The sequence below is a fragment of the Triticum aestivum genome, chromosome 7B, assembly GCF_018294505.1.
Source record: "Triticum aestivum cultivar Chinese Spring chromosome 7B, IWGSC CS RefSeq v2.1, whole genome shotgun sequence".
Lineage (NCBI taxonomy): Eukaryota > Viridiplantae > Streptophyta > Magnoliopsida > Poales > Poaceae > Triticum > Triticum aestivum.
The window spans coordinates 35037147-35061913 of NC_057813.1; positions in this window are offsets into that span (position 1 = coordinate 35037147).

Genomic DNA, 24767 nt, shown 5'->3' on the forward strand with positions numbered 1-24767 from the left:
AGAGGAAGAGGACGAGCGGCAAGGCCGTCAAGTCGGAGTACGCGGACACCGACGCCTTCGTCGCGTGTTGGCGTCCTGCCGCCTCGTCTTCGAGCTCTGCCTCTAGCGCCGCCATCACCATCCAGCCCTCGGATGGCCACCGAGATATCCTCTTGGTGTCTTCTGCCACTCGTACCCCGCCTAGGCGCCCCTTTTGCCCTTCTGCCTTCTTATTCCATTTCCTGGGGAGAGGGACAAGAAAGGGATTACAGGCACCTTATATCTTTTTAGTTCTGTAAGCCTTCGGGCCTTTGTTATCTTTAGAACTTGTAATCCCCTTGTTCATGTTTTTCATTTCGTATGAACGGTACTTGTACGAGATGTTTTTTTAATGAAAAAGGGATGTTTGCCGGGATTTTCATTCGCGGGGGGATCCCACGGCAAGGGGTGAACCCTTGCTATCTTTAAGACAAATATTTTCTTTTCCGCACGGCAACAGGCCTTGCCGTCTTCCCACCTCGCTCAACCTTTCTCACGTTCTCGACGGAGGCGGGGATGAGGTGGGTTTAGGCCCCTCGTTCCCTTTCTTTGCTGCCGCGGCTACGACCAGATCCAGACCCAGGAGATAATCCTTGGGTGCTGAAGAGAGGGAGCATGGTAGCTTAGAGATAGAATGGGGTTTCATGCATCCCTTTTCATAACAAAATGCATGATAGAGGATAAAGGACTTATCTGGATTTGCAGCATCCGGTGATTTTGGCTTGCCGCGGAAGGATCCTTGTTCTTGCAGCCCCCGACAACTCTGGCTTGCCGGGGCCCGGGCGCCGGTCCGTTCCTTTTATTTCAAAACAGCTCGGCAAGAATACTTACGTGCCCTGCGAACCAAAGAAAGACAGAAAAGGACAGAGAGGCACGTACTCGACCTCTAAGCTAGAGGTTAGCCACTGCTAAGCACTATCAACCTAACCGAGGAAGAGACTCAACCTAGCATGCATGCTATAACTTACGGCGCCAGCACTTCATTTATTTATGCTCATGGTCTGCGCCTGGCTTTGTACAAATGGTCACATGCCTTGCCGGCAAGGCTTGTACAAAAGGGTGGCTTGCCGGGAGGCCCAGCAGCCGCACCTTATGGGTAAAACTTGCAAAGATGCTCGATGTTCCATGAGTTGCTCACTGGAATGTCATCTTCGGTCTCCAGCCGGACTGCGCAGGGCCTGGTGACTCGCGTTACCCGATAAGGGCCTTCCCACTTTGACGCCAACTTGTTGGAATTCTTGGCCGACTGAACGCGCCGAAGAACAAGGTCGCCTTCCTCAAGGCTCCGGGCATGAACCTTGCGGCTATGGTAGCGGCCAAAGCTTGCTGGTAGCATGCTGCTCTCACAGCCGCCCGGAGATGATGTTCCTCAAGGAGCGTTGCATCATCTTGCCGCAATTGCTCTTGCTCAAGCTCATCATAAGCGAGCACTCGAGGTGACCCTATGAGTTCGGAGAACTGCCTCTGCCCCGTAGACCAGGGCAAAGGGTGTCTGGCCGGTGGCTCAATTTGGCGTCGTTCTGATCGACCAAAGAACCATCGGCAACTCATCAATCCAGTGCCTTCCACTCTTGCGCAGCCTATCAAAAGTCTTCGTCCTTAAGTCTCGCAGGACTTCTGCATTCGCCCTCTCCGCTTGGCCGTTGCTCCGTGGATGTGCCACGGAAGCAAAACAAACCTTGCTGCCGAGATCCTGAATGTATTGCATGAAGGCGTGGCTCGTGAACTGTGTGTCGTTGTCGGTGATGATCCTATTGGGTACCCCAAAACGGCACACTAGTCCCTTGAAAAACTTGATGGCTGACTGCGTTGTCATCTTCCTCACTGCTTCCACTTCCGGCCACTTTGTGAACTTGTCGATTGCGACGTACAAGTACTCAAAGCCCTCGACTGCACGGGGGAAAGGGCACAAGATGTCGAGCCCCCAGACCAAGAAGGGCCAGGAGAGAGGGCTTGAGCTGGTTGATGAAGCTTCTTCGAATGGAACTGGCATGCTTCACACTTAGTTACTAGTGTCGTCGCATCCTGGAGGGCGGTGGGCCAGAAGAAACCTTGCCGGAAAGCCTTGCCGGCAAGGGCCCTCGACGCTATGTGGGAGCCACATATGCCTCCATGTATCTCTGCCAATAGCTTTAGCCCTTCCTCCGGGGAGATGCACATCAATTTCACCCCGTTCGGCCTTCTTCTGTACAGTACGCTATCAACGAATTGGTACAGAGCAGACCGGTGGGCTACTCTTTATGCCTCTTCCTGCTCCTAAGGAAGCTCCCCTTTTTGAAGGAATCGGACGGTGTGATGTGCCCATGCCGGAGCCTGTGGCTCGATGGCAAGGACCAAAGACATTTCTTCTGCCGCGGGAGTGGTCGGCTCCGCGGCCATGACCTGAGGTCCTGCCGGAGTCAGTTGCCCCGCGGCAGGGTCGGCATCCACGGTAGCATCTTTGCTGGCAGCTCCGGGGAGCTCGGTGGGGAAGTACTTGCCAGGGCCTAGCTTCCTCCGCTTGCTCTGCCTGGCCAACGACTCAACGGATGGTTGGGTTAACTGAAGCACAAAAGTACCTGGTTCCACAGGTAGCTTGAGGGCAGCACGCTTTGACAGGTAGTCGGCGATGTCATTCTCCGCTCGAGGGACATGTTCCGCTTGTATACCGTCAAAGCGCTCCTCCAGTTTCCTCACCTCATCTACGTAAGCTTCGATCAACGGGCTTTGATAATCTTTGTTGACCCGCCTGACGACGAGCTGTGAGTCGCCCCTAACGATGAGCTTCTTAACTCCAAGGTCTGCCGCGATCCTGAGACTGGCAAGCAAACCCTCGTACTCGGCGGTGTTGTTGGTCGACATCTCCCGGGGGAAATGCATCTGGACGACATACTTGAGGTGCTCTCAGGAGGGTGCAACAAGCAGCACACCAGCACCGGCGCCTTGCAGCGAGAAGGCACCATCAAAGTACATGATCCAGTTGCAGCTCGCTTCCATGCCGGGGAGAGTGGTCTCCTGTACCTCATCATCGGGCGTCGAGGTCCATTCCGCAACAAACTCCCCCAAGACTCTGCTCTGAATCGTCGAGGTGCTTTCAAACTTCAAACCGGAACTTGACAGCTCCAGGGCCCATTCCATGATCCTCTCCGTTGCATCTGGGTTGTGTAGTATCCATTGTAATGGGAGGCGGGTGACCACCGTGATCTCATGCGCTTGGAAGTAGTGGCGCAGCTTCCTCGAGGCCATAAGGAGGTCGAAGAGCAGCTTTTGCACACCTGAGTACCTCGACCTAGCCCCCTGCAAGAGGGAGCTGACGAAGTTCACTGGGTGCTGCACCATTTTCTTTTTCTGCGCCTCTTCACCCGGTCGTATGGGTCCTGTCATGCTAGTGTCGGCCCCTGCCGAGGACTCGATCTTTCCAAGATCGAGCCCTGCCGGAGAGGGTTTTGGTTTGCCTTCTGTTGGCTCTTCCGCTGTTGCTGCCTTCTCGTCGACCTCTCTTTGCGCCACTAGTGCGGCGCTAACTACTTGATTTTTTGCCGCTAGGTAAAGCAGCAACGGTTCTTCTGGTTTGGGCGCAACCAGCATTGGGGTAGAAGAGAAGTATTTCTTCAAATCTTGCAGCGCTGCCTCGGCTTGTGGGGTCCACTCCACTGGCCTGCCTTCTTCAAGATCTTGAAGAAAGGAAGGGCATGCTCCGCGGACTTGGAGATGAACCGGCTCATGGCAGCAACGCAGCCAGTGAGCCGACGCACGTCCTTGATCTGCTTGGGTGCCTCAATCTGCTCGATGGCCTTGATCTTATCTGGGTTTGCTTCAATGCCATGCTGGGACACAAAGAACCCGAGAAGCTTGCCGGACGGGATGCCAAAGACACACTTCTCAGGGTTCAATTTGAGGTTGATCTTGCGCAGGTTCCCGAATGTTTCCTCCAGATCTTGCACAAGTGTTGCTTTGTCCTTGGTTTTGACCACTATGTCGTCCATATAAGCTTCCATATTTCTATGTAGCTGGGGTTCAAAACCAATTTGGACTGCTCTTGCAAAGGTCAAGCCAGCACTCTTCAACCCGAAAGGCATCCGTGAAAAGCAGTACGTACCACATGGGGTGATGAATGCTGTCTTTTCCTCGTCTTCTTTCGTCATGAAGATCTGGTGGTTTCCCGAGTAGGCGTCAAGGAATGATAACAGGTCACATCCAGCCGTGGAGTCAACAATCTGGTCGATGCGTGGTAACGGGAAGGGATCCTTTGGACAGGCCTTATTGATGTCTGTGTAATCAATACATAGCCTCCACTTCCCATTTGCCTTGCGCACCACTACTGGGTTGGCCAACCACGTCGTATGGAGTACTCCTCTCACCAAGCCTACCGCCTCTAGCTTTCTGATTTCCTCCGTGATGAACTCTTGTCTTTCCAGAGCTTGCTTCCTGACCTTCTGCTTGACGGGCCGCGCATGAGGACAGACAGCAAGGTGGTGCTCAATCACCTCCCTGGGAATGCCGGGGATGTCGGAGGCTTGCCATGCAAACACATCGACATTCGCCCGCGGGAAGGTGACGAGCTCACTTTCCTATTTGTCGTCAAGGGTGGAGCTTACGGTGAACGCTCCCCCCGTGCCATCCTCCTTGACGGGCACCTTCTTAGTCTCTGGTGGTGCAGCTCTGGACTTCTTGCTCTTGCCGGCGGAACTCTCTGGCACGTTCTCAATGGAAGCGCGACACCCCGAAGAGGTGCGCTTGCTGGAGTGGGTGCGAGGGATCTCGCCGGTCTTCTTCTCCTCCGGGGCTCCGTCGTCAGGAGCAGGTGCCTTAGTGGCAGCTACTGCAACTGCTTCCCGGTAGAGTTGGTAGGCGCAGATCAGCGCATCTTTCTTGTCAGAGGGGACGGTGATGATGTTCATCGGCCCGGGCATCTTCAGCATGTTATAGGCGTAGTGTGAAGCCGCCATGAACTTGGCTAGCACCGGGCGGCCGAGGATCCCGTTGTAAGGCAAGGGGATCTCGGCCACGTCGAAGACAATCCTCTCCGTCCTGTGGTTCAGCACGCCTCCGAACGTCATGGGCATCATGATCTTCCCCTTCAGCTGGCTCCTCCCTGGGTTGACCCCTTGGAACGTACCCATCTCCTAAAGGTCTCCATCAGGGATCTGCAGCCTTCTGACCACAACGGGCGAGATCAAGTTCAAGTCAGCCCCACCGTCAACCAACATCTTCGTCACCTTGAGGTTGCGGATTGTTGGTGAAACCAACAACGGCAAGCACCCGACCGTAGTGGTGCGGTCAGGGTGGTCCTCGGTGTCGAAGATGATGGGGGTGCTAGACCATTTCAGCGGCTTTTGTGCGTCGAATGATGGTTCCACCGCCGCGACCTCACGCGCCCACTGCTTGAGTTGGCGGTTGATACGTCTCCAACGTATCTATAATTTTTGATTGCTCCATGCTACTTTATCTACTGTTTTGGACTATATTGGGCTTTATTTTCCACTTTTATATTATTTTTGGGACTAACCTATTAACCGGAGGCCCAGCCCAGAATTGCTATTTTTTGCCTATTTCAGTATTTCGAAGAAACAGAATATCAAACAGAGTCCAAACGGAATAAAACCTTCGGGAACGTGATTTTCTCACTGAACGTGATCCAGGAGACTTGGACCCTGCTCCAAGGAACAGCCGTGGAGGTCACGAGGGTGGAGGGCGCCCCCCTGGGCATGCCCCCCTGCCTCGTGGGCCCCCTATTGCTCCACCGACGTACTCCTTCTTCCTATATATACCTACATACCTCCGTCAGATCAAACACGGAGCCAAAAACCTAATTCCACCGCCGCAACTTTCTGTATCCGCGAGATCCCATCTTGGGGCCTGTTCCGGAGCTCCGCCGGAGAGGGCATCTACCACGGAGGGCTTCTCCATCAACACCATAGACTCTCCGATGAAGTGTGAGTAGTTTACTTCAGACCTTCGGGTCCATAGCTAGTAGCTAGATGGCTTCTTCTCTCTTTTTGGATCTCAATACAATGTTCTCCCCCTCTCTTGTGGAGATCTATTCGATGTAATCTTCTTTTTGTGGTGTGTTTGTTGAGACTGATGAATTGTGGGTTTATGATCCAGCTTATCTATGAACAATATTTGATTCATCTCTGAATTCTTTTATGTATGATTGAGTTATCTTTGCAAGTCTCTTCGAATTATCCGTTTGGTTTGGCCAACTAGATTGGTAGTTCTTGCAATGGGAGAAGTGTTTAGCTTTGGGTTCAATCTTGCGGTGTCCTTACCAAGTGACATAAAGGGTTGCAAGGCACGTATTGTATTGTTGCCATCGAGGATAACAAGATGGGGCTTTTATCATATTGCATGAATTTATCCCTCTACATCATGTCATCTTGCTTAAGGTGGTACTCTGTTTTTAACTCAATACTCTAGATGCATGCTGGATAGCGGTCGATGAGTGGAGTAATAGTAGTAGATGCAGAATCGTTTCGATCTACTTGTTTTGGACGTGATGCCTATATACATGATCATACCTAGATAATCTCATAATTATTCGCTTTTCTATCAATTGCTCAACAGTAATTTGTTCACCCACCGTAGAATACTTATGCTCTTGAGAGAAGCCACTAGTGAAACCTATGGCCCCCGGGTCTATTCTCATCATATCAATATCCATTACTTTATTTACTTGCTTTGTTTTTACTTTGCCTTTTACTTTTTACTTTGCATCTCTATATCAAAAATACCAAAAATATTATTTATCATCTCTATCAGATCTCACCCTCGTAAGTGACCGTGAAGGGATTGACAACCCCTAATCGCGTTGGTTGCGAGTAGCTATCGTTTTGTGTAGGTACGAGGGACTCGTGCGTGATCTCCTACTGGATTGATACCTTGGTTCTCAAAAACTGAGGGAAATACTTACGCTACTTTACTGCGTCATCCTCTCCTCTTCGGGAAAATCCAACACAGTGCTCAAGAGGTAGCAAGAAGAATTTCTGGCGCCGTTGCCGGGGAGTCTGCGCAAAAGTCAACCATACCAAGTACCCATCACAATCCCTATCTCTCGCATTACATTATTTGCCTCTCGTTTTCATCTCCCCCACTTCACCCTTGCCGTTTTATTCGCCCTCTCTTTTTCGTTCGCCTTCTTCCCGTATGTATCTTTGTTTGTGTTTCCTTGTGCCTTCTATATGCTTGCATCTTTTCTTGCTAAAAATCTATTGATATGGATCCACTTAAAGTGTTCTACTTGGATCATCTTCGATCCTTATGCGCTCGTGCTGAAACCCCAACTAGCCTAGTTGATGGGAAATCTTTAGATGAGCATGCTCATTTTGTGTGTCATCGTTTATCTGAAAAAGGGAGACTCTTACGATATCATATAAATAGTTTGCTATGCTATGCTTGGAATCTTTGTGAGATGTGTGATTTTACTTGTTGCTCTAAGAACCCTAAAAACACCTTCCCTACCTATGTGAGTTCAATGATAATGAAATCTTATCTTCTTATGCAAAGGATGTTTATAGTTACTATGATATCGAACAAATTGAAGAATTTGTCGTTTTTAAGGGTGCTCATGAAGTTGCTTCTTTGATTGTAAAGTATGATTTTACTCTCAACAAATCTGAAAATTCCGTCATACTTAAATATTGCAATGAAAACCTTGGTCATAATGTCTATGTCCAAGAATTTATTGAAAGAATGACCGTTCCTTTGGAAGAAAATAATGATATGCATGAATCTATAGATAATGATGATTCCGATGATTTGATTGAAATATCTCTTGATGAACATGATGCTTGCTATTCTTGTGGCCATGAAGCCAATATTTACGAAGACGAATTTACTATAGTTCCTTCTGTTAAAAATGAGATCGTTGCTATTGCACCCATGCTTGATAGCTCCCTCAACGAAAAGCATGATTTAAATGATTTTACTATAAATTCTCTTGATGTCAATTGTGCTAATAATATGCAAAACCCTAAGCTTGGGGATGCTAGTTTTTCTATGTCTACTACTTGTTGCAATGATCATGATTGGGGTGATTTTTCTTATGATCTTGAAAATTTATTTAATCCCCATGATGAATATGAGATTGATAATATTGTTTGCAATAATATTGAAAGTGGGTTTGGAAGAGTTTCAACTCTAGATCCCACATATTTGGAGAATATTCAATCTTATGAAATTTTTGATAAAAGTGGGTTTGGAGAGGTCATGACTTTAGTTAATGTTAATCCCACTATTTCAGAAGAGTGTCAACTTTGCATGCATGTGGATCGTGTTGAAAATATTTTATGTGATAGCTATTTTGTTGAATTTGCTTATGATCCCACATGTAATTATTATGAGAGAGGAAAATATGGTCGTAGAAATTTTCATGATAATAATTTACCTCTCGTTATGTTGAGATTGCTATTGTTTCTTTCCGCCTCCTTGCATATGCTAGTTTTTGCTTGTCTTGATAATTTGTTTGCCTCTTAAATGCCTATGCATATGAAGTATGTTAGACTTAGATGTGTTTATCACGTGTTTTATGATGCTCTCTTTGTGCTTCAATTCTTGTCTTTCTTGTGAGCATCATTGAAATATCAATGCCTAGCTAGGGGCGTTAAACGATAGCGCTTGTTGGGAGGCAACCCAATTTTATTTTTGTTTTTTGTTTTTGTTATGTTTATGAATAAATAATCCATCTAGCCTCTGTTTGTATGTGGTTTTATGTTTTAATTAGTGTTTTTGCCAAGTAGAACCTATAGGATAAGCTATGATGATAGTTGATTTGATTCTGCTGAAAAACAGAAACTTTGTGCTCACGAGAAAAAATTCAATAAATCACAGGAACGAGTTTTTGCATCGATTCTTTTTGATTCTGATCAATAAACACATTGTCCAGTACGTCCTAGTTTGGTAGAATTTTTAGAGTTCCCGAACTTTGCGTTAGTTACAGATTTCTACAGACTGTTCTGTTTTTGACAGATTCTGTTTTTCGTGTGTTGTTTGCTTATTTCAATGCATCTATGGCTAATAAATTAGGTTATAAACCATAAGGAAGTTGGAATACAGTAGGTTTAACACCAATATAAATAAATAATGAGTTCATTACAGTACCCTGAAGTAGTCTTTTGTTTTCTTTCACTAACGGAGCTCACGAGATTTCTATTGAGTTTTGTGTTGTGAAGTTTTCATGTTTTGGGTGAATTCTTTTGATGGATTATGGAACAAAGAGTGGCAAGAGCCTAAGTTTGGGGATTCCCATCGCACCCCCAAGATAATCCAAGGAAACCAAAAAGTCAAAGCTTGGGGATGCCCCGGAAGGCATCCCCTCTTTCGTCTACTTCCATCGGTAATTTACTTGGAGCTATATTTTTATTCACTACATGTCATGTGTTTTGCTTGGAGCGTCTTGTATTATTTGCGTCTTTGCTTGTTAGTTTACCACAGTCATCCTTGCTGTACACACCTTTTGAGAGAGCCATACATGATTTGGAATTTGCTAGAATACTCTATGTGCTTCACTTATATCTTTTGAGCTTGATAATTTTTGCTCTAGTGCTTCACTTAGATCTTTTAGAGCATGGTGGTGGATTTGTTTTAAAGAAACTATTGATCTCTCATGCTTCACTTAGATTATTTTGAGAGTTGTTAATAGAATGGTAATTTTCTTAAAGTCAATATACTTGGTATTCAAGATATGTGAAACTTTCTTTTGAGTGAATTGAATACTAAGATAAGTTTGATGCTTGATAATTGTTTTGAGATATGGAGGTGATAATATCGAAGTCGTGCTAGTTGGGTGATTATGAATTTGATAAATGCTTGTGTTGAAGTTTGCAAGTCCCGTAGCATGCACGTATGGTTAAAGTTGTGTAACAAATTTGAAACATGAAGTGTACCTGGTTTGTGCATCCTTATGAGTGGCGGTCGGGGACGAGCGATGGTCTTTTCCTACCAATCTATCCCCCTAGGAGCATGCGCGTAGTACTTGATTTTTGATGACTTCTAAATATTTGCAATAAGTATATGAGTTCTTTTGACTAATGTTGAGTCCATGGATTATACGCACTCTCACCTTTCCGCCTTTGCTAGCCTCTTTGGTACCGTGCATTGCCCTTTCTCACCTTGAGAGTTGGCGCAAACTTCGCCGGTGCATCCAAACCCCGTGATACGATACACTCTATCACACATAAACCTCTTTATATCTCCTCAAAACAGCCACCATACCTACCTATTTATGGCATTTCCATAGCCATTCCGAGATATATTGCCATGCAACTTCAATCATCATCATCATGACATACATTACTTTTGTCATATTGCCATTGCATGATCATGTAGTTGACATCGTATTTGTGGCAAGGCCACCATGCATTATTTTCCATACATGTCACTCTTGATTCATTGCACCATCCCGGTACACCGCCGGAGGCATTCATATAGAGTCATATCTTGTTCTAAGTTTTGAGTTGTAATCCTTATGTTGTAATCAATAGAAGTGTGATGATCATCATTAGAGCATTGTCCAAAAAAATAAAAAAAAAGGAAGAAAGGCCCAAAAAAAGAAAAGAAAAAAGGGCAATGCTACTATCTCTTTTTCCACACTTTTGCTTCAAAGTAGCACCTTGTCTTCATGTAGTGAGTCTCATATATTGTGCTTCAAAGTAGCACCTTGTTCTTCATGTAGTGAGTCTCATATATTGTGCTTCAAAGTAGCACCTTGTTATTCATGTAGTGAGTCTCATATATTGTGCTTCAAAGTAGCACCTTGTTTCTCATGTAGTGAGTCTCATAAGTTGTTTTTTTATACTAGTGGGAATCTTTCATTATAGAACTTGGCTTGTATATTCCTACGATTGGCTTCCTCAAATGCCCTAGGTCTTCATGAGCAAGCGAGTTGGATGCACACCCACTAGTTTTCTTTTGTTGAGCATTCATAGCTCTAGTGCATCCATTGCATGGCAATCCCTACTCCTCAGTTGACATCAATTGATGGGCATCTCCATAGCCCGTTGGTTATCCTCGTCAATGTGAGACTTTCTTTTTTTTGTCTTCTCCACACAATCCCCATCATCATATTATATTTCACCCATAGTGCTATATCCATGGCTCACGCTCATGTATTGCGTGAAGGTTGAAAAAGTTTGAGATTATTTAAGTATGAAGCAATTGCTTGGCTTGTCATCAGGGGTATAGAAGTTGGGAACATCTTTGTGTGACGAAAATGAAGCATAGCCTAACTATATGATTTTGCAGGGATGAACTTTCTTTTGCCATGCTATTTTGAGAAGACATGATTACTTTGATTAGTATGCTTGAAGTATTATTATTTTTGTGTCAATATGAACTTTTGTCTTGAATCTTTCAAATCTGAATATTCATATCACAATCAAGAAGATTTACATTAAAATTATGCCAAAGTACCACCCCGCATCAAAAATTCTTTTTGTTTTTTATCATTTACCTACTCGAGGACAAGAAGGAATTAAGCTTGGGGATGCTTGATACGTCTCCAACGTATCTATAATTTTTGATTGCTCCATGCTACTTTATCTACTGTTTTGGACTATATTGGGCTTTATTTTCCACTTTTATATTATTTTTGGGACTAACCTATTAACCGGAGGCCCAGCCCAGAATTGCTGTTTTTTGCCTATTTCAGTATTTCGAAGAAACAAAATATCAAACGGAGTCCAAACGGAATAAAACCTTCGGGAACGTGATTTTCTCACCGAATGTGATCCAGGAGACTTGGACCCTGCTCCAAGGAACAGTCGTGGAGGTCACGAGGGTGGAGGGCGCCCCCCTGGGCGCGCCCCCTGCCTCGTGGGCCCCCTGTTGCTCCACCGACGTACTCCTTCCTCCTATATATACCTACGTACCTTCGTCAAATCAAACACGAAGCCAAAAACCTAATTCCACCGCTGCAACTTTCTGTATCCGTGAGATCCCATCTTGGGGCCTGTTCCGGAGCTCCACCGGAGAGGGCATCTACCACGGAGGGCTTCTCCATCAACACCATAGCCTCTTCGATGAAGTGTGAGTAGTTTACTTCAGACCTTCGGGTCCATAGCTAGTAGCTAGATGGCTTCTTCTCTCTTTTTGGATCTCAATACAATGTTCTCCCCCTCTCTTGTGGAGATCTATTCGATGTAATCTTATTTTTGAAGTGTGTTTGTTGAGACCGATGAATTGTGGGTTTATGATCCAGCTTATCTATGAACAATATTTGATTCATCTCTGAATTCTTTTATGTATGATTGAGTTATCTATGCAAGTCTCTTCGAATTATCCGTTTGGTTTGGCCAACTAGATTGGTAGTTCTTGCAATGGGAGAAGTGTTTAGCTTTGGGTTCAATCTTAGAGTGTCCTTACCCAGTGACAGAAAGGGTTGCAAGGCACGTATTGTATTGTTGCCATCGAGGATAGATGGGGTTTTTATCATATTGCATGAATTTTTTCCTCTACATCATGTCATCTTGCTTAAGGCGTTACTCTGTTTTTAACTTAATACTCTAGATTCATGCTGGATAGCGGTCGATGAGTGGAGTAATAGTAGTAGATGCAGAATCGTTTCGATCTACTTGTTTTGGACGTGATGCCTATATACATGATCATACCTAGATAATCTCATAATTATTCGCTTTTCTATCAATTGCTCAACAGTAATTTTTTCACCCATCGTCGAGTACTTATGCTCTTGAGAGAAGCCACTAGTGAAACCTATGGCCCCCGGGTCTATTCTCATCATATCAATCTCCATTACTTTATTTACTTGCTTTGTTTTTACTTTGCCTTTTACTTTTTACTTTGCATCTCTATATCAAAAATACCAAAAATATTATTTATCATCTCTATCAGATCTCACCCTCGTAAGTGACCGTGAAGGGATTGACAACCCCTAATCGCGTTGGTTGCGAGTAGCTATCGTTTTGTGTAGGTAGGAGGGACTCGTGCGTGATCTCCTACTGGATTGATACCTTGGTTCTCAAAAACTGAGGGAAATACTTACGCTACTTTACTGCATCATCCTCTCCTCTTCGGGGAAATCCAACGCAGTGCTCCAGAGGTAGCAGCGGTGAGACATATGTAGCGAGGCGCCACCATCGACGCACATGGCCTCTGTGGTTTTCTGAAACTCGTGGTCGCCGGATTCGTCGTCCTCGTCATGATCATCGTCTTCCTGCTTCTTGTCGCGGCCTCGGGCGGGCCTCTCTTGTTGATTATCCTTGCCGCGGCGGCCTCCTTGGCCGCCAAGTTTCTTGTCGGATCCCTCGGCACCTTCTGGGCCTTTCTCCTTGTCCCATCGCTCATACTCGGCTTTCTGCTTCTCGGCGAGTAGTTCTACCTGCCGGCAGTTTTGGAGATCATGGCCCTTGGTGCGGTGGATCTTGCAGTACTGCTTGTCGGAGCCTCTTGGCTTGTCCGTAGCCGCCAAGGCCCGGCAAGCGTCACACCCGGCAACCTCCTTGCCGGGGTCGCTCGCCTTGGTCTTCTTGATGGTACCGGTGTCGTCGGATCCCTCAACGGAAAGCACGGCCTTGCCCTTGCGCTTCCTATTACAGCGTTGGCCTTTCTTTACTGGGGTGGCGGTATCGCTAGTGGAGTCGGTTTCTGCACCAGCATCTTCGCCGGGGTACTTCCTTCCCTCCTCAGCATGAGCGCACCGATCGGCCAGAACATAGAACTCAGCCACATCCTTAACCTTGTTCATCGCCAGTTCTTCACGCATCTTGCGATCGCGCATGTTCTGGTAGAACACACTGATCACGGCGGCGGGATGAACATCGGGGATGTTGTACTGCACCCGGCTGAACCTTTGGATGTACTTGCACAGGTTTTCTCCTTCCTTCTGGGGGATGATGTGTAAATCACTCGCCTGACCATGAGCTTGGTGACCTCCAGTAAAGGCACCAACAAACTCATGGCACAGATCCGCCCAAGAAGAGATGGAATCCACCGGCAAATGCATCAACCATGACATAACATTAGGCTTGAGTGCCAACGGGAAGTAGTTGGCAAGCACCTTATTGTCGCGGGCCCTAGCAGCTTGCATCGCGATGGTGTAGATGCTGAGGAACTCTGACGGGTGGGTCTCGCCATTGTACTTCTCGCCAACGTCAGGTTTGAACATACGGTGGGAGGGCCACTGGAACTGCCGCAGCTCACGGGTGAAGGCCGGACAACCCACCTCGTAAGGTAGGCCACCGTAGCCTCCCGACGTTGGGTGGTCCGTAGCGGGTCCTGCCCGCCTGTCCGACTGGTGGCGCGTGTCACGTCGATGCTCGATCGTAGTTTGAGCGTCCTCGAGAGCCCGCTCCCGAAGGACCTGGCGCTGATCACGGTTGGTTCGCGGGTCGGACGACGCGATGGAGGTATCATCACGAGCGTCGCCGTGGTAGGCTGACGCCCGGGGCGGTCGGGATGGAGGCGGGGAATACACCGTGGCCGCGTCGCCTCCGGCGTGGCCTCCGCTAGGACGTGGTAGCCCGGCGGAGCGACAGCCGACGGGTTCTGCCGGCCACAGCCCATCGTTGTTGGTGATGCCGACGAGGCTCCGGACGGTGGCCCTCCATTCGTCAAGCTTCTCAGCGGCGGGAGGAAAATTGAGGAGCAGCTGTGCACGCGCTAGGGCTTCCGCTAGCGTGGGTGGTGGTGAAAGCTGGGTGGACCGCGATGCGCCTCAACTCATAACCATGTTAGAAGGAGCCGCGTCATGGCTCCGCAGCCGTTCGCCACCTCCATCAGCACCTCGGTGCACATGCTGGCCCTCCTCTTCATGTGATGGGCGCGCGGGACTCTTCCTAGGATGGCATGCAGGATCACCGGCAGGGTGACGCTGCTCATCACGCACAATCTGAGAGGAGCGCGCCGTGGGCGCCGGTGTTGGCGTCTTGGAGGTTGCTATGCCGCCGCCTGGCGGGACGGCGGCACCCCTGAGGGGCCCCACGCCTCCTGCGGGCGGCCCGACTCCGTCTCTGGAGCCAGCGACTGGTGGCTCGTCGCCTGGCGCGCGAACTGCGCCACTCGCCAGGCCTGAACCGCCAGGGTGATGTGGATGTTCACGGGCCGCGCCACGGGTTCTCTCCGTGACTGGCCCGCTACTGGTCTGCACTGGTGCCGGCAGCTTGGTCCCGGACGAACCGATCGTCGTGGTCGTCTTCTTCTTAGGAGCCATGGCGATGAAGGACAGCTAGGCCGACTACTAAACCAGATTCTCACAATAGCGCAGCCCCTGCCTGGCACGCCAAAGATGTTGGTGGGAAACAACACCTATGGGATCACTGGAATCCCTTCTACGGTTGCGGGGCGCGGAATCGTGAGAAGAGCGGGACTAGCGGATGGCACAAAGCGGATTTACCCAGGTTCGGGCCGCAAAGATGCGTAAAACCCTACGATCCTGCTTTGGTGGTTGTATTAGTGTTCTTGAGCTCTCGAACTAGCTCTGGGTGCTGCGAGGTTCAAAAGAGCTGAATCCCTTCTCTGTGTACCATGGGCCTCCTTTTATAGGCGAAAGGGGCTGCAGTGGCATAGAGGAGGTGGAAAGTGATACGGTAGCACGAGCTTATCGCCCATATTATAGGACAAGGGGCATTAAATGCGGGGCTTAGGTGTCCTTCGCTTTATTGGGGGACGGGGGTGAGGCTCGTCCCGTCTGTCGCTGCCCCTCCTGGCTTCGACACGGGCCCCGGCCAGCAACGCATGCAGCGCCATGTAGGCAGGCAGGCAGCTGAGGTGCCGCGGTGGTGGAGCCTCCGTGAAGGATCGCATTCTGCCACGCAGGTGCCTGCCTAGCTGGTTGGGTTGGCAGCTGCGCACGAACAGCGGTAGGAACTTGGCTGGTGCAAGCCTGGCAGTGGCCTTGCCGGTGCGCTTGGCGATGGTCTTGCTGGGTGGCCCGGCAAGGGTCTTGCCGTGGCGTGTTGGCCTCCCCGGCAAGGATCTTGCTAGGGGGCCGTGTGTTTCTTCGGTGGGGATGGTTGCCTCCCTATCCTCTTTTGATCTTGATTGCTCTTTGTCTTCACAAAGATCTGCATGCCACCATGGAGGTGCCTCCCGAACCCTATCCCAACGCGACTGCTCAGCATTTGGTGGGATCGAAGGTGGCTCGCTCGGTGGGTGTGGACGAGCTGCCCTGGCAAGGATCTTGCCGGGGCTGCTGAGGCTTCCCTCGAGAAAATGGTTTTTACAGTAATAGCAGAAATGGAATTAATTCCGGTGGGCAGTGAGTTTCCCGATGTATTCCCAGAAGAACTGCTAGGCGTGCCACCTGATCGAGAGCTTGAGTTTGCAATAGAACTTGTGCCCGGAACCACACCAATACACAAGAAATATTATCGTATGCCATCGTCCGAATTAGTGGAGCTAAAGAAACAGCTTGATGAAATGCTCCAAAAAGGGTATATCCGCCCCAATTCCTCGCCATGGGGATCACTGGCTATTTTTGTGGACAAGAAAGAGGGCAGCTTTCGTATGTGTGTGGACTACCGACAGTTGAACGATGTTACGATCAAAAATAAATACCCTCTGCCAAGGATAGATGATTTGTTTGATCAGCTCAGTGGAGCCAAGGTATTCTCAAAGATTGATTTGCGGACTGGATATTGCCAGCTAAAAATTAAAAAGGAGGATATTCCCAAGACCACGTTCACCACTCGCTACGGTCTCTATGAATATACCGTCATGTCCTTCGGTCTCACCAACGCCCCCGCCTTCTTCATGCACATGATGAATAAAGTATTCATGGATTTCCTCGATAAGTTTGTGATCTACTCAGTTACTCAAGGAATGAAGAAGAGCATAAGGAACACCTCTGCGCAGGGTTACAACGACTTCGTGAGCACCAGTTATACGCCAAATTAGTAAATGCGAATTTTGGCTCAAACAAGTTGGATTCCTTGGGCATGTGCTATCCGCTGAAGGTATAGCCGTGGACCCAAGCAAGGTAAAAGATGTGCTCGACTGGTTGCCGCCCGCCACCGTATCTCAGATCCGGAGTTTTCTTGGATTAGCCGGATACTACCGTCGTTTCATTGAAGGGTTTTCCAAGATTGCTAAGCCAATGACGGAGCTGCTCAAAAAGGATAATAAGTTTGAATGGACTTTAGACTGTGAGAAAAGTTTCACCGAGTTGAAGAAACGCTTGACCACTGCGCCAGTATTAAAACTTCCAGATATCTACCGTAGCTTTGACGTATACTACGATGCTTCCCGGCAAGGACTAGGATGCGTACTTATGCAAGATGGCAAGGTAGTAGCATATGCCTCACAGCAGGTATGACCCCATGAAGGAAATTACCCCACTCATGATTTGGAATTGGCCGCGGTAGTTCATGCTTTAAAAATTTGGAGACACTACCTCATCGGAAAAAGCTGCCAAATTTTTACCGATCACAAAAGTCTCAAATACATATTTACTCAGCCGGATTTAAATCTCTGTCAACGAAGATGGCTTGAGTTGGTCAAGGATTATGACCTTGGAATAAATTATCATCCGGGTAAGGCCAACGTGGTTGCCGATGCACTCAGTCGAAAGCCCGTCAGTTTAAACGTCATGTTGGAATCTTTGCCTTCTGAACTTAAAGAAGAGATTGCTCAGCTCAACCTGGTCATAGTTGAGGCTGGCCTTGCCAATATCCTGAAGGTTACCCCTACTCTTAAGGAAGAAATCCGTACGGCCCAGTCAGGCGATGCCGATCTGCAAAAACGCATCAAGTGTCCCGATTTCTCGAAGGATCAGTGCGGTACCCTCTGATTCAGGGGAAGGATTTGTGTGCCTAACCAAGTTGATCTGAAGCAGAAAATTTTGTCAGAAGCCCACGAATCCTCGTATTCAATCCACCATGGAGGTACGAAAATGTATGAAGACCTCCGACAAATATTCTGGTGCGATGGAATGAAGTAAGACATTGCTTATTTTGTGGCCTGTTGCGACATATGTAACAAAGTAAAGGCAGAACATCAGAAACCAGCCGGACTTCTCCAACCGTTGTCTGTGTCACAATGGAAATGGGACAATGTTTGTATGGATTTCATCACAGGACTACCTAGGACCCGACGGGGCAATAATGTGATCTGGGTCATAGTGGATAGATTAACCAAGGTGGCCCACTTCCTCCCAATCAAAACCTCATACCGAGCAGATGAGCTTGCACGACTGTATGTATCCAGGATTGTCAGTTTGCATGGAGTTCCCCGATCCATCACTTCTGACCGGGGTTCACTTTCACCTCTGCTTTTTGGTCCCGTCTCCACCAGGCCCTCGGAATGGAATTGAAATATAGTACCACTTATCATCCTCGGACGGATGGGCAAACAGAAAGAGTAAATCAGATACTCGAAGATATGCTCCGAGCCTGTGTTTTGGCCCAAGGACCCCAATGGGAAGATTGTTTGCCGTACGCCGAGTTCTCGTATAACAATGGGTTCCAGACTAGTTTAAAGATGTCACCATATGAAGCTTTGTATAGCCGTAGGTGCCGCACTCCATTAAATTGGTCTCAAACTGGAGATAGCCGTATTTTCGGAACAAATCTCATGCTGGAAGCCGAAAAGCAAGTCAAGGAGATCCGAGATAGATTGCAATTGGTCAAATCGCGACAGAAAAATTATTACGATGCAAAGCACCGACAGATCAGTTTTGAACCCGGAGAACATGTCTACCTTCGAGTCACGCCTATGAAAGGAATCAAAAGGTTTCAAACCTGTGGAAATTTGGCACCCAGGTTTATTGGTACATTTCGCGTTATGATGCGAGTAGGTGATGTGGCATATCAGTTGGAATTGCCCCCTGAACTGTCAGACATACACAACGTGTTCCACGTTTCACAACTGCGACGGTGCATCTCACCACCTGAGAAAAAGACCGATTTGGCAGAGATAGAGCTGGCAAAGGACTTGACCGACGAAGAGAGGCCAGTGAAAATTTTGGATCAGATGGAAAGGGTAACTCGCAGTAAGTCACGAAGGTTTTACAAAGTCCAATGGATGCATCATACCGAGTCAGAAACAACCTGGGAATCAGAAGAATTTCTAAGGGCATGTTATCCAGAATGGTTTTCCCAAGCAACCGAATCTCGAGGACGAGATTCATTTTAAGTGGGGGAGGTTTGTGACAGCCTGGTTTTTAGCCTCTTTTCTTGGCTTGATTTTCAGTTGAGTTGATTTTGGATTTGGAGTTTTGGATCATTTCATTTGGACTTAACCACTTGGGTATCCCTTGATTTTCACCCAAGTGCTCCCTCTCCTCCTCACAACCATCATTTCACCCCTAGCCAACCCAACAATATTGCTTGGAATATTTTTCTTAAATGAAAAATATTCATTTTGGCCTCCTAAACCCTAGCTAACTCATTGAGCTCCAAAGCAACCCTAATTTTTCTTGCCCCAAAAATCCTGAGAAAAATCCCAATTATTCTTTGGACCCTAGGGCACCTTTCTGAGCAAAAATATTTCACCACTCTTTGGAATATTTTGGCTACAGAAAATAAAGTCACTTCTGGGCTGAAATGGTAGTTTCTACAGCAACTACCTTTTTACTAGCTCCATTGTAGCTGGTTTTCCCTGAGCTTATTTACCTTAGTAAGAGATAGTAAAACCCTAAAGCTCAGCCCTTGAATCCCAGTGGTTTGACCACAGTAACTCCCCAAAGTTACTATCCAGTAACTTGTCAACAGCACCATTTTACTTCTACTGCACCTGGAACCAAACCAAACTGTGCTAACATCTCAGTTTACTAGGGACTACACGCGAGACATCTTTGTTAGTGCATAGGGTGGCCTGATGTCATGGTCCATGCGGTGACCGCGTTCGTCCGAGCGTGCTGCATGCAATATGCGCGCTCTGCGTGTCGCCGGCGCCTCTGTTGAGCGCGTGCTCACTGCTCGGCCGACCAGAGCGTGCCACCCCTTGCCACCATCCTCGTCTCCACCTCCTTAACTCCTCCCTGCCGCTCGCTGACGCCGGAGCTCGCCGCAGTGAGCACGGGCACGGTCCGGCCAACGTCACAGTGCGCGGGCACTGTTTTCGTCTCTTTCCCCCCTCGCTCCTGTGCTCGTCCGCGCCCGCGTACAGTGCTTGCATGACCTCCATCGCCTTCTCCATCGCTCTCTGTTACCGTTCGTTGCTGGGCGCCGGGGACAGGTGTCCTCCGACGCAGCCCGAGCCCTCCTCGCCCCCCCCCCCCCCCCCCCGCCTATAAAAGCAGCCCCTCCGCAGCCTCTTGGAGCACCTCAGCCTCTCCCACTCCCTCCTAGAGCCAGTAGAAGCCGCAGCCCAGCCGGGCAGGCCGCAGACTGCCGTCCTGGAGCCGAGCTCGCCGACGATCCCCTCTGGATCATTCTCGTAGCTCCGGCCCCTCACAAGCCAAGGCGACCCCGCCAGGGCCTCCGCCTCTCCTCCGTGAAGCCAACCCACCTAGCCGGAGCCCCTGGAGCGGCCCCAAGTCGTCGTCTTCTTCAACTCCGACAACCTCCGCCCTCTGTTGCTACCAGAGAATCAAATCCGACGTCGTCCGGCCACCGTTAGCTATGCTACGGGTACAGGCAGGTGCGCAATCGTCTTCTCTGTCGATCCCTCCCTCTCGTTTGCCTCCAAGAAGCCTCACCACCGGCGTGAGCTCCGGCGAAGCGTCGCGCCCCTCTGTTTCCCTCTCCCCTCCCTCCGTCCTGACTAGCGGGGCCCGCTAGTCAGACACTCATTACGCGCGTGAAGCGGTATGAGTGGTGGCGCCCCAGGAGTTTACGCTTTCGACGTCACCCCCTCTGTTTTATTATTTCAAATCCATTTAAATTCCAGGAGACTTCAAATGGCCATAACTTTTTATCTACAAGTCCAAATGCATTGAATCTTTTTGCATCGTGTTCTGTGTCCAAAAATCTAACATCACCCAAAAAATGGGATTTTTCCTTGCTGTCTAGATTTTCTGGCAATTTTCAAAAGGTTTCTTGATATTTTCTTTTTGTGGTTTTGAATATTTTCAGCAGAGCCAGCTTGTCTTGAGGATCACCAGGAGCTTTGTGAACCTCATCAGTACTAAGGCAAGCCACAATAACATTTTCATGGTGCCATTTCAATATTTATGATTTTCATACTTGAACTTATGAGTATTTATGCATTTAAATTATTTATATGATTATATTCTGTTAACTAATTGTCATGTTAAAATACTTGAACTACAAAATGTTTGAAGTGAATCTTATTGATAAGCTAAGGAGAACTTAGTTGCTTGAGATGAATAAATAATATGATCATAGAGTTGGGTAATTAGTTTAATTAATATTTTTGCATGATGAAAAATGATGAGATTGCTAGTAATGATTCTGGTATAAGTGAGGTGTGATCTTAACCAGAGTACAAGCATGAGTTGATGATGGCTCCATAGGAGCGTGGTTGATTCAGTTGTTTGCATGGTTATGTGCTGCATATGTTAAGTGATGCATAGTATGGCATTATGACACCAGTTATTTTCACATTAAGTTGAACCTGATTAATAACTCAACTTGAATATGTTGTTGATCGGGTCATGGTGCCGCTGAAACAAGTCTTTCCCAGTGCAACCACATTTGCCGGTATGGGACAGCCTTAATGCGTTTCATTGTCGTGCCTCTGGTCGGTGCCTCCATTTAGGGAAGGTTATGGGCGTGGTGTACCCTGGCCCGGTAGGCAAGCATAACCTTGTGAGCCCATTGTTAAGTTAAGTTTTGGTACCGGGTCCCAAAGTGGATCATGGCCACGACGGTAGTCGAGGTGTCTGGAGGTAGACACGGGGCCACCCAGGACTAGCCCGTTGGGGTCTGAGTCGGAAGGGCCGGGAGAGTGTCATGACAATGAAATGGTTTCGTCAGAACGCTGTTGGTCCACCCGAATGGGAGTGCAAGGCCATGGGTTCCGTAGTGTGGGTACAGTGTACTAACCTCTACAGAGTGTTTTTAATCTATCGATAGCCGAGTCCACGGTTACGGACACGCTCGAAAGTAGGGTACACCATAGGTCAACACTTAATAAAATATGCACACTAAGTTGTACTGAGGATGGCATGGAGGCCATCGTGTTAAGTCGGGCCACGAGTTGGTCGGGTTGTGATCGTCGTAAGGATCATGGGCCACAAGTTGGTCGGGTTGTGATCGCCGTAAGGATCACGGGCCACGAGTTGGTCGGGTTGTGATTGCTGTAAGGATCACGAGTGTGTTTTTGGAATTATCATGTTGATTGATCACCTCTTGTAAGCAAGTCTGGAGAATGAGTACCAGTTGAGCATAGTCACAGCATGTTGGATATATGGTTGCATTGTTGCTTAATTGGTTAAATATCATGATATTGTTTGTCATTATGTTTATGCTTATTGTGAGCTTGCAAGTACATTCAATGTTCTGACCTGGCGTGTCATGCCAGATTTCAGGAAAGTCTCATTGGAAAGGAGTGTTGTCTGAGTCTAGACCGTGTCCACATCGGTGTCCTTGTGCTATGGAGTCCCGCTAAGACATTGCTCCGCTGCCGAGTAGTTGTCATGATCGAGGCCCATTTATGTTCACTAAATAATGTAAATATTGTTCAGCCGCACCGTGTGTGCCGCTTGGCCTCGCTAACTGTTGTAATATAAACTATGCTCCGCTAGCATGAATAAAGTGGTTGTTTTCTGTACCATGTTGTTGTGTGTTGCCAGAAGACAAGGTCTCTGGGCTGGCAATGCAAGGTAAACTGGTCGCTCTGAGCCGGGATGCCACATCATATCATTCTACTATTATTTAAACTGTCTCTTTATTTGCCAATCTAAAATGGCATAAATTGACAATACACTAACCATTGATACTTATGAGTTCTTGATCGGTAATCTAGTGGTGTCGTGAAGCTGCCAACTCCTTACCAATGTCATTTCCTGCCATGTCTTGACCTGAACAATACCATATTGTGTTAATGCAATTTTAAACTGTGTCACTTTATTCGTCAGTCAGAAATGTGATGAATTGTCAGCCTGATACTTTTATGTGCAAAACATGTCATCTGTCTGCTTGTTTATCTTTCAGAGTGAGGAATATATAAGTGTTGAACAAGCGCAGTCTCATCAGCTTGCTCAGCTGCTTGCGATGCAGCTCCCCAGCAGGGCTAACCTTTCTTGAACTCTATTGAAGTGATGTCGGTTTTGTATATTATTTTGTCGGCGTGTTTATTTGCACTAGTGGCGATCTTTGATGCCTAGTGTATGTAATCTGCTGTCTGCTTGTGCTTTATTATCATAGTGGTGAACTTTGATGCCTAGTGGATGTAATATGCCATAATTTCTTTATTGTATAGTCTAGGTCTTTTCTTATTCACGATGATGCAGTTATTTTACTGTATATATATCCTGTCTTCACAGTAAACCGGCCAAATCGTAAAATTACGGTACATAATTGGGCCGTCATGCAATCACGATGTATGATCCACATCATGGGCCCCGTCATCTTGGTTCGTTAAAAGGCCAAGAGTAAACTGGCCCACTAGTAGATTCGGGTCTTTAATAGGCCGAGTAACCCCTGGCCCTCTTTTTGCAAGAAAACTCAATGGGCTTTTAGGAGGCTAAGAAGTAGGTTGGGCCTGAAACGTGCCGAACAGCTCCCGTGCCGGCAGCAGCCCGAAATGGACCCCGACCCATGATTGTGTGAATCAAATCACGGGCTTTTAACAGGCCAAAATTGTCGCGGTCCTTGTTTGGCCCAATCAGATATCGGCTGCGAGCAGGCCGGATGCAAAACGGGCCGTAGTTAGGCCCAACTATATGACGGGCTTTTAACAGGCCGAAATTAATATAGGGACAAAATGTTAAACGAGCCCTTAACAGGCCAAAACCAATATCAGGCCGAATTACTAAATGGTCCTTTAGCAAGTGGGCCCAAAAGCACAACGTCCAGTTGATGGGTCGAATCTGATATGGGCCATAATTTAGCCCAAAGCCTCTTAAAGGGCTGGACCTGGTTTGGGCCATAATTTGGCCCAGAACGTGGTCGGCTTTTAACGGGCCGGAGCTCATATGGGCCATTATTAGGCCCGGAACGTGGCATGTCATTAATGGACCGGATCAAATATGGGCCGACAATTGGCCCAAAACATGGCAGCCAATTAATGGGTCGGCCTACGAGGGTTCTCAAAATCTTGTGGGCCTACAGCTGGGCCAGCCCATTAATGTCGGTGAAATCTCATGGGCCTTTAGCTGGGCCGGCCCATTATGATCCGCAAGAATCTTGTGGGCCTTTACCTGGGCCGGCCCATTATGGCACACAAAAATCTTGTGGGCCTTTACCTGGGTCGGCCCATTATGGCCCGTAAAATCTTGTGGGCCTTTAGCTGGGCCAGCCCATTATGGTCCACAAAATCTCATGGGCCTTTAGCTGGGCCGGCCCATTATGGTCCGCAAAATCTTGTGGGCCTTTAGTTGGGTCGGCCCATTTAAACTTTATGGGCTGGTCCATGTGTCAACATATCATAGGCGCGTCTCGCCCATTGGATGAGTGACACCTGTGCCAATGCGGAGCTGACACGTGTATCCTCCAGCCAATGATAATTTTACATGTGGAAAATCCCCATTGGTCTGGGCTGTTAACGGGTTATCGGATCCAAAACCGGACCCGATAGCTTAACGACGTTCCGTTATGGTGGATGCCACATGTCGGTCACCCTTGACGAAATCACTTCTATGATGTGTGATTTATCGTCATGGAAGTGGACTTCTACGACAGCAGAGGTATGACTATCTTGATTCTATCATAAAATCGTCATGGATGTACATGCATGAGAAAAAACACGACCTA